General features: G+C 38.4%; 1 protein-coding gene across 1 annotated transcript in view; it reads right to left on the bottom strand.

The window, feature by feature from the left end:
- Nucleotides 1–20,581, bottom strand: part of SIPA1L1 (signal-induced proliferation-associated 1 like 1) — a 225,618-nt gene that overhangs the window by 142,627 nt on the left and 62,410 nt on the right. The window contains exon 3 of the mRNA XM_009319181.1: nt 9,992–10,088. The gene's annotated coding sequence lies outside the window, so the exon portion shown is untranslated. The remainder of the gene's footprint in view (nt 1–9,991; nt 10,089–20,581) is intronic.

Raw genomic sequence — 20,581 nt, 5'->3', positions numbered from 1 at the left:
CGCGCGCGCAGGGGGACACACACAACGCAGACACAACAGAACAACAAACCACCACAGGAATAAAACCTCCAGGCTCAAAATCTACAATAAATACTTTAAATAAACAAGCTTAAACTTACCTAACAGTACATTACCTCCAGTGTTTTCATCATTATTTTAAAATGTTAGGAGATTCCCCCTACTTCTGAGCACCAAAGAAAAACAGAAGAAAAAAAAAGAGGGGGGAGGGGAAGGGATTGGAGATACAAATGAGCTTATCAGCTGCTCAAACCAGGAACAAGACTTTTCCAAACACCACCTTCTTGTGTAATATGAAGTATATATCTTCGGAACACAAGATACAAGTTAACGTCTCTGTGCCCTCTGTGCTTCAATATACTTTCCATTTTGGTACCATAAAACTGAAAAGAAATCAATGTACTCATGTATGCTCCTCTACCACAAAGTGCAAAAACATTCTGACATAGCTGTTTCTGATTTCTGAGAATACTTACTACTAAAAACATTTCAATATAGTTCTGCAATTCCTTGTCAGAAGTACTTACTGTACAAACACTGTTTTCAACACAAAATCTGAAATTGCAGGATGGTGCACTTGTGATAAAAATAAACTAATACTGTAAGCCACAAAGCTAAACTGTAAAAAAGCAAGGAAGTGCACATTAAATAAGAAAAAGATGAAAACTATGTTTTATGCCTAGACAGATCAGCTGAAATAAAAAGCATGAAAGATATTTTTAAACTCATATTGGCCACGATTAGGATGATCCTGAGCTGCACTGACAATACGAAGGCTAAGCAAGAGTTACTATTTCAATGCCTCACTGATCAATTTAGAACTGGAGCATCATCACTGCATAGATATTAACACAGAATAAAATTATTTTATAGGTAAATTGTATTTGCAGTTGAGATGAAGAAAGGCTGAGAGAGTTGGGGTTGTTCAGCCTAGAGAAGAGAAGGCTTCAGGGAGACCTTATTGCAGCCTATCAGTACTTAAAGGGGGCTTATAAAAAAGATGGTGGCAAACTTTTTAGCAGGGCCTGTTGCGACAGAACAAGGGGGAATGGCTTTAAACTAAAGGGGGGTAGATTTAGACTAGATATAAGGAAGAAATTTTTTACGCTGAGGGTGGTGAAACCCTGGCACAGGTTGCCCAGAGAGGTGGTGGATGCCCCATCCCTGGAAACATTCAAGGTCAGGTTGGACGGGGCTCTGAGCAACCTGATCTACTCAAAGATGTCCCTGCCCACGGCAGGGGGGCTGGACTAGATGACCTTTAGAGGTCCCTTCCAACCGAAACTATTCTATGATTCTATGACAGGAGAGGCAGCGGTCTCTATAAGGCTCATAGCTGGAGCACCAAGCCCAAACCCCAGCCTCAAGGGTTGGTTCTATTTGAAAAAGGGAAGAGAAAGGTGCCAATTCTCTATGGCTTACCAAAGGACAAGGAAGAAAATTTCTCATATTTTTACCATAATGGAATTATGGCAAACAAAAAGTGTCTGACAGGAAACAACAAAACCAGTAACTGTAGTTCTTTGGCTATAAAAGACTAAGCAGCTTTTCTAGGACCTTGAAATTTTGTCTAATGGTGATGTTTGTTGACACCTTCTATACCAGAATTTCAAAGTATGTATTAATACACTCTTGCAATTTCCCACACACATGGTAAAGCTCTGAGGGTCTGAAAAGGTTTCTTACATTGATTTTCTTCAGAATTCACTCATCTAAGGGAAAGGCTAAATCTCCATTTTAATAGGCAAAATTAGAAAACAGCTTAAATCCTGATTATATAAAAACATTAGAAGGTCAGCCACAATCCTCTTTGCTCTGTAGATGAACAATTCCAGAAGTGACCTCAGAGCACCAAGACCATTTTGTTCATTGTCTGAGGGCTCCTATGCACTGAAGGTATGTAACTGCACAGCTATCCTAGAAAAATGCAGAGCCATAGTATTTGGTGAACATGGAGCAACAGTAAAAATAGGTAATAAAAATGCAGTAGGCATACCTTTGGGCATATCAGTAGAGGTATTATTCATCTGTGGTAAGCATAGGAAATTTCAAGCCCTAGCCATGAATATAGGGGCCTAAACCCTGGAGAATTTTACGTGCTGCAATGATTCACAGATCTGAAGCACCCACTGTTAGGTGACTTTACCAAGCAGATAATCAAATATGATAAGCAGACCCATTACCAATGCTACCTGGCATTTCTCAATTCCTTGCAGAATTCCTAACACTGAAGACTATGAAGCTATCTATATCCATTAATTTATACTCCAACACTCACCATAGGACCAAAAAAACCCAACAACTACTCCACAGACAGCATTAGGAATTTTTCTGAAAAGGACACTGGTCCTTTGTCATACCAATGTATAAGATTCTACATTCAGTACCAAATGCAATTCTGCTCTTCTCAAGTGAAAAAAGCTATAGCACAATTAGAAAGGGCAAGAGGAAGGCAACACAGAGCAAAAGGTACTGGACTTCCTGATTTGGAAAGTCCTGAGCCAGAAGTCACCAGACGTTAAGCCTAAAGCTACAAACCTGTCTTATACTCCTCCATTTGCATCTGTTGCTATGCTCTGTCAGAGGCAGCACCACTAGGCTAGAGGGAACTTTAATTTGACCAAATACTGTAAGCCAACTGTAACACTGGATTTCTGCATGAAAGTCAACAGTTAATATTTTAATGTATGAGAAAATGCATCCAACTTGTCCAAATATTTAAAGTGCTCTTTTAAATATCTTTTAAGCATCTATAAAGACAGTCGTGAGCCTCAACATTTCTTTCTACATCCAAGCCATTTTAATAAAAGCAAAGCTAAAAAACCCAGATTAGCCTTACCTAATGAAGAAATGACAACTTCTTTGCAGAATAATCCAAAAGGGAGTGCTTGGCCCACAACTTAATTCCACAGCAAAAATATTAAATAGCCACCGCCTTTACCTGATCTTTTCTCTCAAATTTCCAGTTTTACTAAATTGAACCCTGCTTCCCTTTTATAGTCAAGGACAGATGCAAGGAGCAAAGATTTGCAAGGAACACGTCTGTCCCCCTTCCCTCCCTCACAGCCGAGCATGTAAACATTTAAAGAATGCTATAAACTTCTGATTCTAAATTAATCCCAGCTGGGAAGGCACTCAGGCCCCAGTCATTTTGCAGCTCATCCTCTTTCCAAACAACCTCCTCCCAACAGCCACTTGTTTTCCGAAAGGCTAAAGCAGCAGTTACCCCTTCTCAAGGAAGGAAGGGTGCACTGGTTCTCACCTTCAACATTTCTCCTCAGCCAGCCTCTGCAAAGAGGTCTAGCATGGGTGCTAGAACAGAGGAAAAGACGAATAAAAAGGGGAAGTTACACTGAAGAAAATAAATGCCTAAAAGCAGTAGAGAAAATAAAGGAAAAAGAACAGGGTAAGAAAATAAAAGAAGAAAGAGCACAAAGAAAAAATATTAAACTTAACTTGGAGTTTAAACAAATGATTATTCAGTGCTTCCTCGTATCCTGAAAGATCATATCTATACTACTACACATACATACACACACACTGCACCTCTGGGCTATGGGCTTTACAGACACATTACCAACAGCACAGCAGCATGAGGAAACAAGAACAGCAGTGGCTGTTCCCCTGAGGTATGACTGTCACACAAAGAAATCAAGGAGCCAAGGTCTTTAGGAGCCACGCTATGCCTATACCGACAAGGCTGGTTAAAAAAAAAGCAAAGAAAAAAGAAAAAGATGTTGTCTTCTCCAGCATTTCTTGTGTCACAACTACGCAACTAGAAGCTTCCAAACAATTCCAAGTGTGCAGGACCAAGTAAACAGGTTGACCCAACAAACGGATGAGGAAGCAGCTTTCCTGCCTTTATTTTGTGTGCATGCAGAGCAGAGGAACTAAAGGCACTAAAGTCTGGCCAGGCCAGCACTGCTCTAGGTGCGCCCTAGAGAAGCTGACACGTCCAGACACTCAGCCTCACAAACAACAGGACACTGACATGGATGAAGGACAGGACCATCCCCACACAATCTGGGAAGGTCTGCACACACACAAATCGCCCAACAGCAATAAAACCAAAAAATCCACCATACCATATCCCAATTTAATTCTATCCAACCAATTTCTCAACTTTAAAAGACTTTGCCACCCTGGGTTTCACAGTTTAGAGAAAATTCTTCTCTTGCATATTTTCTATTATACATAGGTACAAAAATGTAATGAGACATAATGTGAAATCTTGCTCCTCTCCCTTCCTGTTCCTATTGGAGATGCACAGGTATGGGAGAGATTGCAGCTCAAGCACATGTTAAAACATTCAGCTTACTCCTGTAAAAATACCATATATAAAGCCAAAGCTGAGTTTCCAGCTACCCTGATGAGTTAGAAAATTGTTTGCAACTTCTGCAAATTATAAGCTTCCTTTGTTTAAAAAAAAAAATTATATACATTGAAAAAGTCTCAGTAAAATGAAATATTAGTGGTATTAAAGGTCAACGTAATCAACAGCATAACTTGGAGGTACTGAAGACCCCTACCAAGCCTTCAAATATGGAAATGATGGGATGAACTAGTGACTGATTACATAAATTCATATAACAACATATACAAGGCATAAAACTAAAAAGACCAACATGCTAAAAAAATCTATACAAGTTAAATAGCGCTTCCTGTTAATCTTACTAATTGCATTACTACTCATGCAAAAGCTATACACCATCATTCACATTATGATGTGTATATACATGTACGCTATGTTATATACATAAAAAGACATGACTAATGCCTCATACTGATGGGATCTGTAAAACTAGCATCACACTGTCTAGTAGTCACTGATCTTTGTTTTTCATCAAATGGAGCAGAGTTAAGTTGTGGTCTTGCATTATGCATAAGCAGTGAATACAATTAGTTTGAAAAGCAAGCAAGCAAGCTGATCTCTGATCTCCAGTAGAAAGTGTGAACCCTGATCTTTGCAGGTGACAATTTTGTGCACTACTCCAGTTTACTAGTTAGCTTCTTTGAATCTATGTACACAACAGAAAACTCACAACACAGTTATGGCTAATCTTATGCAATCCACTAATGTTTAAACAAGCAAAAATATCAAATAAGAGAGCAAAGCAGTTACGTTACTTTGTTTGGTGCAGAGAAACTGCAATTAGTTTTTGATTTTGCAGTTCAAGAAGGATGCTGAAAAACTGGAAGAAAAAAAACGCCTATAGGAAGAACACAGAGAGCAAGCAAAGGAAGGAATTTGATCTCTCATCAAGCAGAGATATAAAAGAACCACTAGTGACTGGAAACTACACCTAAACAAGTTCAGGCTAGAAACCAGGTTTCTTTTGTTTTCAGATAGATGGAATTATTTAAGAATTTCTCATTTCCAAATTCTGAGAAAAGTTTTCATTGAAACTGTATGCTTTCCAAATAAATGCTGTATTTCACCTTGGTGTTCTGAAGCATGCATTTAGGAAATCTAACAGTCAATGCAGTTGTAGCAGTAACATATGTTCTCAAAACACTTTACAAAAGATCCAAGCATTTTCCTTCTACAGGAAAAAAATGAAACGGAGGAATAACACTACTAGTCAAGGGCAGCAGAGGCATGAAGTTCACAGTTCCTGATTCCAATTATACTACTCTATGATCCCTTCTGTTGGGTTTTTGGGTTGGTTTTTGTTTTGGGGGTCTTGTTGTTGTTGTTTGGTTTTGGTTTTTGGGGGGTTGGGGTGTGTGTGTCGTTTTGTTGTTTTGTTTTGTGTGTGTTGGTTGTTTGGGTTTTTTTATTCAGTCCATGAACTTACTTGCTTTTCCCGCTTCACAGATTCCAATTCTGTTCAGTATCTTAGATTTAATTTCCGATTCTTATTACTAACATGCAAAAATGAAAAGTCTTTTAACTGCAGAAATCCGTTGCTGTGAAGTTTAAGAAGCACAGCACGTTGTACTTTAGTAATACGCAAGCTAAGCCACGCAGAAACTCAAAATACCAGGGCTGCTCACGCTTCACCAGCCAGTCCCACAAAATGTTAATATAGCAGGATCAACTACAGAAAACATCTTGTTTGTCAATCAGTGTAGATTTGTAATCATACATTGTACTAAGTACATAGTTACTAGTTCTAAGTTATACTACATTCCACATTTTAAAGGTAAAACTAGGGAAAATTCATACACAGAATAACATATGTATTTAATCTACCAACAGCTCTCCACATTTATGCAAGCTACAAAACTCAATAATATGAGTTTTACAAAACCCACTCAATTTCCAGGGCATAGGATTGCAAGGATTAAGCACCCAGACCCCTTGACAGCCTCAACCAGGCTATGCTAAAATCCATGCTGTTAAATCCTTGCAATCTTTTTTAATCCAGGCTAGCTAGATTAAAGCTTACTTGGGTGTGCCTAACCATTCTGAAATTGGGAAGTTTGCAGACATAGCATATGCACCCTCATTTTTGGCCTGCCTAGTCAACAGGTGCCCATCACAGAAAAGAGCATGGATCATTACAATCCATACCACTAAGTCTTCAGTCATTCCAGACTAAGAAAACAGTGATCAAAGCATAAAACCCTTGCCAGCTTACGGGTAGCCAAAAATTAATGGGATCCAGGCTTTCCTCTTCTTGTTCACTCATATACAATTCTTTCAGTCTCATACACAATTAAATGAAGGTGAAACTTTTCTCCTGAACACCCATTTCCTATTATAATGGACATATTTAGCTATTAAGAACATTATCCAATTTTGTTGAGTGGTCCAATTGTAATCCTCCAGTTCTAGAGTACATTAAATAATCTCCCAACTATCACATGCCAACTTCTCGTAATTCAACACATTGTTTTTAAACATAAAAGAAGGTAAAAATATACTAAGCACTTTCTATTTCTTTTCCATTTAAAGATAATAACTGTAGTTATCATTGCAATACCACAGTACAAAAACATTACCGAAGGCAATCGCTAACTTGGGAACATATGTGCATCAATGAGAGTATCTAATACCCCTACTCCCTTTCTCTCTCAGGTGCATGCGTGCACAGGTACATGCATGCACACAAAATACACACATGCACTCCTCAAGCAACACCTTTCCTTTCTTTATAAGGAGGCCAAGACTATAAGCACTAATTGCAGAGGTTCTTTGCAACTTTCTTCAGACTCCTCATGGAAACAGCTTTAAGTACAAGACCTACACAATCCTAATAACAGAAACCCTTTGTACAATCACCAGCTAAACCTTGGGGAAATTTCTGAAAAAATGAAAACCTGCAAAATCTCAGAAAGGAACACAACTCTCTACATCTCCTCCTGGCTATTCAGACATATGGTACCCATACAGCTGCCGTCTCCCACTACAGGAAACATAGCACTATGTGCTCTTAAACATGTCCCCATGAAAGAGCAAGCATCACTGAGGCAAAACCTTTCCTACCCCAACCCCACCCCAAGCAACTAGGCCTTATTACCAGTGATAAATAAAGCCACGGGGCTTCAACCTATCAACAGGAAAAGAATAGTACAGATAAAACCAGCAGCTTTAAATGCTATCCTACAAAATATAACTTAGAGTCAACATCAGCCACTTAAGCACAGTGACCATCCCTTCCTCTTCCCTCAGTCCTCCTCTTTATTTTAAGTGCAGGTCAAGGAGAAATAAGCAGCGTCAGGTTAAGTTGCATGCAGAATTTTACAAGTTTTATTCTGTCAATGTTGACAGAAGAATGTGGGGAATCTAACAAAACTAAGTTTATGCTGCTGAATGTCTTGCACCTAAATATCTTTACAAATCAAATTAGAGTCCATATTTGAAACATAAACAAAAATCAACTTTATCGGAGCATGTTACTATTTCTAAAAAAGCTACCCGTTAACATGGATATGCTTTACTAAAACGTTTAACTCCCAACTGTAAAACCTGTTCATGAATTTCAGTAAACAAGACTGAGTCTATAGGACCATGAGCTTATGACCTCATTAACAACCAGAACTGTTACTAGTGAAACAAATGAAGTTTTAAATACAACTTTGTATAAGTAGATTTGTTATGAGCTGGAATTTAACAATTTAAAAAATTCCACAGGGAAACAATTTCCATTAGTGAACAAAAATTGCGTGTGTATATAAAAAGGAACTTACCACCTTCAGTAAGTATTTCAGTGGTATAACATGGTGACATCATCACTGGAAAAATTAGTTTAATTACTTGGGTATTCTTTATGGAAAGTATATGACAAAAAAACCCAAAACCAAACTGTGGAATCCAAACATAGCAAGGGGAAAAACTGTTCACTTACTTTCCGCTAGTAATTTAAATTAATAACCAAGAGACTGCTTTTACTTCATAACTCAAGACAGCCCCTTTTCACTGTCCATGCCCCACTACACAGTGTTTGGAATCAAAATGTCTCTTGGGACCACACACTTCAAAAACAAAACAAAACAAACTTTTGTGTGGTGTGGTGGGAAAAAGAGAGGGACACATTTTCTCCTCTGTCCGTAACTTTGAGAGCTACATATCAAAGAATCACAATAACGATTGCAGGTAAGAATCAACACTAAAGATGGTACCAAGTGAAAAGGTAAGATGATTCAAGGGGAAAGATAAAATAATTAAAACAGCCCTTTCCAAGGGCTCCTCTAGATCTGCGAACAAACATGTTTGTTTCCAATACAGACATCCTCCAAAGGAAACGTTTTGTTGCTACAATAAAACCAAATCTCAGAGGCTAAGCAGTCCTCTGCTGACACAACGCCACTTTGCTGACAGTATTTTGGAAGAACAGATTTAAATTGACACTTTTGATACAACGTTGGCCAAAACAACTGCAACAACAACTACACGGCAGATACTCTCGAATAAGAAACCTATTTGTTTCTTTAGGCATCCCAGACTGATGAACTGACATTACAAGGGAGGGTTTTTTCTTTAGTAGCAATGTTTATTACACTGCTTGTCACTTCCAGACTGGATTTCCTTTGCATATCCTACCTCTATAGCTTTCAACATTCTTTAATAAACAGTTCATTAAAATCTGTTCAGTGGAGGGGGCTGTGTTTTTACTGTCTGGTTGCAAATCAGCTTAAACTGATCTAAGTTCAGATCTCAATGCTGTTCTCCCTGCAGTTCCTAGAAAGTATTCTGGTCACCTCCCTTCAGGCAGCACTACGGCTTGTACAACATGTTGAGTTAATTCAGGAAGCCAATCCGTCTGAAAACTAATCCACCCCTGCCCCTCTTTGCAAAACCAACTCCACTGCTCCCCGTCCCTCCTCCCCCCACCCCCAAAAACCACACACTGCAATTTTCCAACCTTCTTGAACCAGGTCATTACACACCCGCAAAGGACTTGCATTTGATACAAGGCAGAGGGCAAGGCTGCATGGGCAGAACTGCAGCATCTCCCGCTTGCAGCATCCTTTTTATCTTTTCACGAACTCCCTAGAAGTGTATTATATTTCTCTGTGAAAGGATAGATCATGTACTAAAAGCCAGTCCTTTTCAAGAATCAGGCACATTCAGATAATCATCCCTTTCTTCCTTAAAACATGAGTTTAGTTTCACAAGTAGATTAAAAGAAACCACCTACAAGAACTACTGTGTTTTAGAAAAATGTGACAAAACCAGGCATTCTGTCACAGCCTGAACAGAGTCCAACCTGCTTTTAGGAACGCTTCTACAAATACCTAGTAGAAAGAGGGAGGGAGTAGCCATCTAGTCCCCTTGCATCTCCCTCCTGAAAAAAGCTTTCACGTATAGAGGATGCATTCAGCAACAGACTGGGATACAGTCTGGCACTCGGCGGCAGCCAGCCTACCTGGGTAATCCATCCTGCTGGAGACCACCCGTGTTCTGTATTGTATGAAACACTATGTGCTATCAGCAGTCACAAAGCCAACACTGATTTTGTGGCAACTAGCACTACTCCAGAGGGTGACTGTCAGACAGTACAGAAAGTGGAGCATGCGCTCTTACCTATCCAAATTCCTGAGAAGGCAGGCACATGCAGCTTTAGCAAAAACTCCCGGTGGCTGTCACAACCAGCTTCAGATGAATCATAGCATGGTGAAACCTAGAAGCAGAAAGACCATGGGTATGAACAAACTTTGAATGGGAGATGAATGGGTGAAATCTTTTTCAAAAGGTAAATGGTATTGTGGAAACTGTGCTTGTAAGAAGCCAGAAGCAACAATGCAGACTTACAAAACTGTGAACTAGCTGGTTTTTGTAGCCACACTTACTCAGAGAGTCTGCATGAGAAGTTTCTCACTATAACGATCCCAATCTTTCTTTTACCACCCTTTCTCTGAACCAAGTTTTTTCCTTCCAGAACACATTCTGCCAGGCATTTGGAGATTAAACAAACATTTGGTTACAGCTGAAAGAAAGGGGACATTTAGCAGTGCTGTGGCCCGCTTCTTTCCTCACTACTCAACATAAAGCCTATCACACATGTTAAACACGAGGGAGAGCAGGAGTGAGTTTATCTAAGTCACCAAATCTTCTAAGAAGTCTCCAAGAGTAGCAAGGAAAAAAAAGTTTCAAAGCTGGTCCTTCCTATTTACCAGGTCCTGTAACAAAATCTGTTTTGTTTCAGCATCAGCCTTAACATCTGACCTCTTGTCTATTGCTACAAAAGGCTTGCATCTGTAGATGATAGGAGTCCTCTAAAATTAGACTGGGCACACAGATGTAACCATGGAGATTATGCTGCAGTCCCAAGAACTCTGCAGAGGCACAAGCCGGAGGTAGAGCACATACTGCCAATGAATTTTTGTCCTCCTCTACTCCCACCAAGCTCACGTGTTACAGGAGATGCACGGTGAATCATATCAAAGAGATAGATTAAATCCAATTCTAAATCAGGAGACTGGAGAAGACCTAGACCATTTCTCCAACCTTGTTTTCCCCAATCTAGTTCACTGCACGGCTACATAAGCACTTGTGCTGACATGAGGCAGAAAAGGCACGGGACAGGATAAGCAGACAAGGACGGCTGCTTTCAGCTGCAACGCCAGCTTAATCTGCACATAAAACCATGGTACGAGCGCTATTTATTTCATCATTTTGATCTCAAACTTGATAGGTTGATAAGAAAATAATTTAAAGTCACCCATTGCTACTCTCCCAATAGTTATTTCTAGACAGAGTTGAATAAAGTTTAAATGCTTGGTGGCAAGAACATTAGAATCAACCAAAATTCTTTTTAAAAAGTGCCAGACAGCATTATCAACAGAGCTCAAGAAAGTAATTATTGCTATTTTCTTTAAGCAATTAATAATATAACTTTCACAGTTGGGTTTTTTTATTGCAAGTTCAGTTTAGGCTTATTTACAAAATAATGTGTGAAATTAAGACCTTGGAAAAACAAGAAGCATCATCAAAAGAGCTGCAGTACAAAAAAAAAAATTATCAAGTACAACAGAAGCAGTTTCCAAAAGGTAGAGAGACCTAAACTCATGTTTAAAATAACATAACATTCCAGGAAGAACTGCATTTTAACTTTCATATTACCAACAAACTGAGCTTGTCTCTTTCAAGTAGAATCACATTCTAATTTTGGGGTAGAAAAGTTCAATTATAACTCAGTCTAATGAAGCAAGTAAAAGGTTTAAAACCTGTCTGCCTGTGATTGCTACTGACATTTTGGCAAGTCATTTGGGTAGCAGGCACACAAATAATTTCCACAGGTGGTGGCCTTCTGGTCAAGAAAAAATTTCCTTGTTTTCTTTAGGGAAAAATTCTTCATCTATCTAGCATTACTAAGATCCATTGTAATTCTAACCCATAACTCTCCATTTTCTTTGGTGTTAAATTATAGACCTGCTGCGTAAAGACAACTTTTTTTTTTTTTTTTTTAAAAGACTGCCTGTGAAGCTCAATTGTGATTGGGAAGGCCGCCTACACAGCAGAGAGAGTGAGAAAAAACACACTTGCAGAGCTGAAAAAACATTGGTGTAGGCGTACGTAAAGGGGGGGGGGGGGAAAGGGGGGGGGGGGGCAGGGGAGAAGAAATTGGTTCTACTGAAAAAGGCTATTTTCTTACATCACCCTTGGAAGAATTAAAATGTGTTGCTTGAAGAGAATTCAAAGGATTGTTTGCTACGTTCCAGATGTCAATATGCAGTACTACAAGCAAGATGAGGAATCCTTGCAGATTCATCCCCCTGATTTCAGAATCCACCACCTACCCAGGGGATGCTTCACTTCCCCCACTTCTCTGACGCATCCTGCAAAAGCTATTCTCACAGAGCAGCAAGTCACCTGCAGAACAGCAGTTCAAAGCTTTAGAAGCCTTATATAATTAATAACATTAGGAAGTATTGAAATTGTAGCCAAAGCCTTTTCAAAAAAAGAAGGGGCAAGAGAATGCTCTCTAGAAACACTAAGAATAACTAGCATTTACTCTCAGCAGAATCTAACAGTATTCAAAACCGCTAAAAAATAGCTGCAAGAAGTTCAGATGTTTCTCTCTCACAGACACTTTGGAAAAAAAAAAATTTCCTCACTAGCCTACACAGCCTTCAGTCCATTCATCTCCCAAGAAAAGTGAGCAGGCCTGTCAAGATGTCATATTAACTAATCCAGATTTTCAAAAGAAAGAAGGAATAAGCATCAGTGGAAAAGATCCTTCCCAGTTTTCTTTAGGAAGGCACCACCTATACGCATTATAATTTCTAAATAAAGAAGTCTACCTAGAGTGTTCTCGTGCCATCATAAAGCTATGAAAATATTTTTAATAGGTCTGTCTTTCCCTTCATAATAAAAACAAAAGGCTTTTGACATTATTACTGTAATTACTACCAGAGGAATGAAGACAGCCAGGACAAGTTTCACCAATGAACTTCAACAAACATGAGGTGATGCATTGCAGGGAAAAGATGATGATGCTGCTCCCATGGCGTTGGACACCAGCCTGCAACCTATTTTGCAAACCCAGTCACAAGGGGATAGGACTTCAGCACCAAATTCCCTTGAGTGTTTCAGCTGGTATTTTCAAAGCCCTGTGCCCCTAGCAGATGACTGAATTCCTGCACCTACAGCACACTGCCACAACAGAGAACAGCCTACAGAGCAGTACTGCTGGAAGGCCACCTCCAAACAAAGCTTTCACAGGGTTCTAAGTTTCATCTCCAGCCAAACGTATGCCGTCACTGAAGATGCTGAATGCCAGAAACTGATAAATAACATTACTACAAAGTAAACTCCATTTTTATACATCTTTTCAACTGTATGATTGCTAAGCACTAATAGCTATTACTCATACACATCAGAAACACAGATAAGACAGGGTTTTAAAAACCACCAAGCCAGCTGACTTACACAAACCTATATGGCAAGCAAAAGCAGCATGCTTAGAAGCTTTAGCAGCTAAGCTCCTAAAATTACTCTTAAAAGACGAGAGAGTTGCTCCTGAAACTCGCTGAGGCACAAATTCTTCTGGGCCAGAAAAGCAGGAAAGGATGAAGTACAAAAAGGGAGGTATAAAACTCAGCAGCAGTTAAAACCTCCAGAAAAAAGGAGGATCTGAAACAATGAACATGAAACGGTGAAAAACACAGAAGAAAAGTAGTAAGGCGATGTAGAAACAAGTACAAAAAAATAAAGGTGTATAAAAAGTAGTAAGAATTGAAATCCCTTATTCTAGGAAAATTTGAATCATTTATTTTAAAATAAGGTATATAGACTCCTACTAAACTTTGAAATTACAGCCATCTTCCCTTTCACCCTGGTGAATAGTGAGATGCTATTTCTGACACATTAATAAAGCCTCTCTACATACTAATATACATATAATTCTAATAAAACCAAAAGTGCATTAAAATATTACACAACAAATGAAATCACATATATAGAATTTGCACTCTAATAAAGTGTATCCTTTCATGCTTGGCTTGTCAAGCTAAAGAACATTTGCTTCAAGAGTCGCTGCCAGAATAATCTGATCTCTTGTATTCTTCCATAAATTTCGCTTTTAGGTAAAAATGAAGTTTTATTTCTTCTTAGTGAGAACAGAACAGCTCAAGGTAGTTTGGAAGGCTGCCTTTTACTGTCAGGCTCTAAGATCTCCAGTCAAAGTAAGGCTATTAGGAAAGAAAAAACCCTAGAAGAGCACGGAGGGCTGTCGGGGGATTCTCTGCTGCTGCTAACATCAAAATTCAGAGAGAATATTTACCTTTTGCTTTTCAGACACTAAACCTTCAGGAATTTCTCAGAGATATGCTACTAACAAAGAAGAAAGCTGAACTAGTGAAACTTTTTAACCTTCTTATACCTGTTTGTAAAATAGCAGTATAGAAAAAGATATTTGAAATTGAATTATACTTCAATTTTTGAATGAAGGGAGATTCAGCTAAGGTTAGGGGGGTGTCTGGGTTTCCTCATTTTGTGTGTTGGTTTTTTCCTCTCATCAAGGGTAAACTAGAAGTCTGATGCAGATTTACAGCCTGATACAAATTCAAATACCTTTGACATCATAATTATACAGTATCAATCAAAATTAGTAACATTGCATTTAATTCATTAACTCCTTTGCTGCCCTGTCAACAGGAGTCAATTACTGTAACTCTTAACATTTTTCTCAAAAGGGGTAATGGAACAAAATTTCATTTAATTTCATTTCACCTGAAAAGGCTTCTTCTAACATTCACAACATCATTTTAATGCAGTAAGCCATAACCTTTCCTGATTATTGACAACCATCATGGCTTACACACTTTCACACTGAGGTCAGTTTTTCTAGCCACATAGTGTATGACTGTAATACCATATAAATGGCCTTATGTTTACCTTTAATATAACTGTACGTCCTACAAGTAAAATACCTGTACCAAGAAGATACTGCTGACTGGAGAGAGCTTCTCATCTATGACTAATGCTTTCACTCAGTGCTGAACTAACCAAAGTGAAACATCAAGGAATTTATAGAGCACAACCATGAAAATGTGAACTTTGGAGTTATTCCTGACAACAGTAAGCACTTGAAAGTAAGAAATGCAAATACTTAAGTTTGAAATGGAGAAAACCAACAATAAATGCAAAGTCCACTTCCCCCCCCCTTACATGAAGTAGTGACCCATCCTTTTTGCTGTCCAATATTCCTCCTTTAAAAGTTAGTTTTATTCTTCAGACAAGTTGTCCTATTGCTTATTTTTCAGCCTAGCTTTCTGTCACAGCTAAGCTATAAGAGAAGGATGGAATTTTCCACCGTAGGAGGAGTTACTGCTGCCAAGCAAAGAACTAATAATCTGTCTATGGCAGAAAGTAACAGAGGAGCAAGGATAAAGAGCAAATTCAGCAACGAATTTGCAAATTCACAATTTGAAAGCTCGCTCCTTTTCCATTTTGCTCCCCTCCTCCCCCTTCTTTCATATGTAATTTCATTTAACTGCTGTTAAAAGATATGAAAAACTGAGCTGACATCTCGACTGACTTCTGTATTTGGAATTTTAAAGCTGTTTGTCCGTGAAAACAGAGGAAGCACCAGAGAATATGCCGCTGTTAGGAAGCTTTCCACTGATAAGGGTTGAAGTTGCTTTGAAGATAAGGTAAATATCATTAAACCAAATACAAAGAAAGGGAAATCAAGGCAAGAGAAAGAAAAGAAGTTGTTCAAGGTCATCCAGCAGCCAATTGGCAGTCAGAAATATTAGTCTTCCAACTCCTAGCACCCATGGCAAAGGACCATAACGACTTCTCTTTATATGAAGGCTTTCATCAGCCCTTTGATGAACTGGTAATACACATAACGTAAGCAACAATACATCAGCTAGACAAATTAGACGCCCAAAACAAGAAGGAAGAGAACTGCCTAATAGCGAACAAACTACGCTGTTACTGAATGGCATCCATGCACACCGATCAACCAGCGGGTTTCCATTGGCATGTACTAACACCTGTCAACAAACAAAACATCAAATCACATTTCCCCAGTCTTTCACAATATACTGGCATATTGCATAAACTCCACCACTTTACCCTTTACCACAAGAAGTGTTTAAGCCAGGAATATCCAAATGCAGATTTCGGTTAACTGCGTATGTTGCTGTCAGCACTTCTACCAGCCTCCAATCCCCTTCACAGCACAACAGAAATGTACACCATACACCTGCTACAGAAGGAAGCTGCACAATAAAAGTTGTATAGATGTATACTGCCTGTAAAATTCAATAAAAGAGGCATTAACCACATCACTATAGTTTCAAAATATCCAAGAGAATATGAAAAATTCCACTCCACTGAGCAGAATTTATTCAGTCTTCAAAAGCTTTGAAACTGTGTAGAACTGAAAATCCTAGTAATCTCTAAGAAGTTTCACATGCCATAGAATCATATCTTCTTCTATCCCTAATTCAAAATTCAACTATAATAAAAAGACAATTCTTCAGCTAGAGAGTTTTTTGCATATGTAATCAAACTTCTGCTTTCCTATGCTACAAGCCTTCCTTCAAGGAAAAGAAAACATTCATCCACCCCACCCTTCAAATAAAGCAGAACTCATTATTTCCATCCTACTGAAAGAGACAAAAGTAATTAAAGATATTCTCTTCTGCCACACCCAAGGTTTCAATTTTCAGTGGAGAAGCCCCTTTTACACTTGGATTTCATGGGAACTGATAATCTGTTATTCCATAAAACACAAGCACCTTATGTCTCCCTCCCCATTTGACTCACTTGCCAGACTTGGTAATTTCCATTAGAGTGGGGGTTTCTCTGCTCATTCAAGGACCTTCACGCTCTTTGCCAGGTTAAGACAAAATTTAAAAGGGTTCTTTGCTTGTTTTTCCAGGAAAATTACAAATGATTTTGTACTCTTCTCAGCAGATAGCTCATTTACTCACATTTCAAGATACACTGTTCTATAAACAATAGTTCACAGTTATCCTCTTGGTCACACAACTCTTCAGGAAACAAAAAAAGCATTTTTCTATCTGCTTAGACGGCATCAATATTATTACAGTTTACATAAAAAAAGTTTTGTAAAGAATTTATTGAAAACAGGCACAGTCTAGCAATTTGACCACACGTCTAAGAGCTCTGCGTAATTCAAACAAGCAATTTTACTTGTCTGTTCTGCAATTTTCCCATTAATGAAAATAATATTTACTTCACAGGGGTCAGAATGATTAATTTCCATGAAGAGCTTGAATCTAAAACAGAGGGTAATTTGATAGATCTCTGAGGAGAGAGGGAGAAGGGAAAACAAATTAGGTTTTATATTCATTTTCAAATGAGAAAAATATTTGAGTTGCAGCAGAACCAGCTACTTTCGCATTTCCAAGAGTATTAGCAAAATTACACACAATAGAAGAAAATTCAATGCTAATATAATTTGTCTCAAACTACATGCCCAGCCATGAAAAGCAGCAGGCTCTCCCACACCAGATTTTTATCTGAACAGACAAGTTTTGGAATCTGCCTTGATTCTTGTCCATTCCAAAGTTGCTGCACTTTCACTAATAAAATGAGATGTAACATTTTGAGAACATGGTGCTCATTTATCCATGGGAAGAAAGGGAAAGAATTACAGAACACTCTGAACCTATTACTTTTAATAAACCCAAACCAAAAGAGAAATGTAAGAAAAGTACCTCGTGAATCCAGAGACTATTAATATAGCTAACTATTAAGGATTCATGAAAGCCTATTCCCAGCTTCAACTGTTCAACTCAAGGCGAGAAAAATTACCCAGTTCACATCAATGTACTGCATAATTATTCAAACACTATTCTTAAGGTGGTCTCACTATTACAGAACCATTTGCGCCCAGGCTGACCAGGTATAGCTGAGAATCTGGTCCACACCTTTTCCTCTTTTGTTAAAAATAAAGTGATTTTGAATGTCTGGCTCTCAGCACAGGATTCTCTTTATTTGTCAGTAAACATACAGAAGCATGAATTCACAAATACATACTTCTCCTGCTTTTTTTAGCACCAGAAGCACTGAGGAATCAGGCTACTTCAGGTAGATTACTTTGGGTATTTTGAATTAATTTCTGGAGTATGTTTGATAGAGAGTAAAGAGTCTTCAGAAAAATGGTCTTTATCAAAGCAAGTATCTGATGCATTGATGGACGGCGTATTGTACAATACATACCACGTTGACACAGACTCTGACACTAGATACATCATCTTTAAAAGTGCCATGGTCTGAAGGTAAACGAGTAATTACAAGAGATAAGATTGAACCCGAGTTAGGAGATTGAGATATAAGGAAGTCGGGGGTTTTTTTGCTATTATTTTTGGCAGGGGGAGGGGGCTAAAATAGCATATTTATCTACAAATGCTGCAGTTAAAACACTTTGTAATTAACACCCGTGGATACAGAGAAAAATACACTGTTGAACAACTCACGATTTTAATAGGAATACCAAAACGCTAGACACCCTTGTTTCTAAAGAAACTGCAATTCCAGGAAAGAAACTAAAATAAGAAAATGGTTAACATGGGAAATTAGATTATGAAGAAACAAAACAGCAAGGTTATTGATTCTTAATGAAGTGCGTGAAATATTTCCATGTTGCCACAAATTGAGATTCTACACTTCAGTAAGTACTCATTAGTGCTGGGGAAAAACACAATATAGAAGCACAAGAGCAGAAAAAAGTGACTTAATATAATGCCATAGCATAAAAGGTTGTTAGTTACAAAGTGTTTTAACTGCAGCGTTTGTAGATAAATAAATATGCTATTTTAGTCCCCTCCCCCTGCCAAAAATAATAGCAAAAAAACCCCCGACTTCCTTATATCTCCATCTCCTAACTCGGGTTCAGTCTTATCTCTTGTAATTACTCATTTACCTTCAGACCATGGTACTTTTAAAGATGATGTATCTAGTGTCAGAGTCTGTGTCAACGTGGTATGTATTTGTTGGTTTTTTTGTTTGTTTAGATGCAGAAAACTGAGTTTAATTTTACTTTACAAAAATATACTCGTCTAAGGAAAGGTTCATGAATGTTATTAACTGCAAACCTGCAGCACCAGGCCAATGTAATTGAACAGCAATTACAGAAGTTGCAGAAGCTACAGATGTTAAAGAACATAAAACTAAAAAGGGTGTGTGAGGGGCATAACACTGGCAATTAGAGAGGCCAGTAAATAATGTTTGGGGTTTTTTCCAAGCCACAGAAACCTCACGGAGGAGGTGCGACACCTCCGCCAGCAGCAGCACTCCTCCAAAAGGCAGCCACGGTGTTCTCGGCAGCTCATCTCAGCGACAGCAGAAGCACCCAACTCACCCACCACCCAGAAGCACCCACTATCCACGTCCACTTCTTAATCAAATACACTCTGTACACCAGAGATTTTCATTAAAGAGGAGAAAAATCTCTGATCTTATACCAGGCTAAAAAATTCAAATATAAAAGAGGAATTAGTAACAGAAGCACAAAACCTGTACCCATTACTAATGAACATTTCTTTTTAAGCAATTTCACAATCCAAATAGCATCTTGTGCTCTAGTCCATCTGAGTCATTGTCCATCACGGTCAAGAATACACAGGAACAAACCAATTCTTCACCTGCTTCCCTATATCCTTTAGGGCAGAACATGACTACTCTTCTAAATAAAAGGCTTGAGAACAGTCTGTTCCAGTGATTCATTCAAATAAACATGCCAGCAAAGGTTTACATTCCACCAGTTGAATGTAAAAATAAAAAGTGACTATAAATCTTGAGGGAAGAAATTAACACGTTCTTTAGTTTTTCATAAAAATATTTGTCCGTTCCTATCAGACAACCAAAATGTTGCACAGCTCAGTAAGCTATACTAACAGTGCCGATTTCTAACTCTCCTATTAGGGTAGAAGTTAGGACTCCACATGAGGTGTCATTCCTTTGAATACATAGATGTAGGAACATGTCTTTAAAAAAGCAAAATGGCTATTCTCTTACATTAAATAAGAACAAACCTGATGACAAGTAATCATTCTGAGATACTGTCCACATTATTCCTATCTAAAAAAGCTTGCCTGCATGCCTTCAGTGAAATCCAGCAAGCTTTATTTAAAAGTTTTCAATTTCAAGATTAGCGTTAAAATGCAGTGTCTTGAGAACACACAAACAAAGCTTCAAACTGTTTCACAAATAGGAAAGTACTTCATAGAAAAGACCACCTCAGCTGTATTGTGGCCATTTCAACTAACTAACAGCAGATTTTTTTCCCCATACATTTGGAGACTCATTTTGAAAATAGGGTTATTATATGATGCCTAACCACCACTGATGGTGTCTACAAAGAGCCTACGGCAAGTCTTAAATTATTTTTATCCGATCCTAACATGACAGCAAAATTCCTACAAATGCATGATGGTTAGCTTCCGATGGGATTAGGAGAAGCATGGGAAAGAGAACATTAGTAATGCATCACATGGAATTCAAACAATCTAGAGCAGGGACGTGAGGCACAAGCACAACTTTAACAAATCCCACTTATTAAAAAACCAGACATACCGTAAGTGACAGCTGATTTCAGAAACATCCTATTAAGGCCATACAGGGCCAGTTAAACCCATTATAAAGCATGTACGTTCTGCTGATCTATTCCCCCCTTCTTTGGAAGTTCTG

Source organism: Pygoscelis adeliae, unplaced genomic scaffold, assembly GCF_000699105.1.
Source record: "Pygoscelis adeliae isolate BGI_AS28 unplaced genomic scaffold, ASM69910v1 Scaffold22, whole genome shotgun sequence".
Lineage (NCBI taxonomy): Eukaryota > Metazoa > Chordata > Aves > Sphenisciformes > Spheniscidae > Pygoscelis > Pygoscelis adeliae.
Note: the sequence above shows the minus strand (reverse complement) of the source record. Positions and strands in the feature narration are given on the sequence as shown.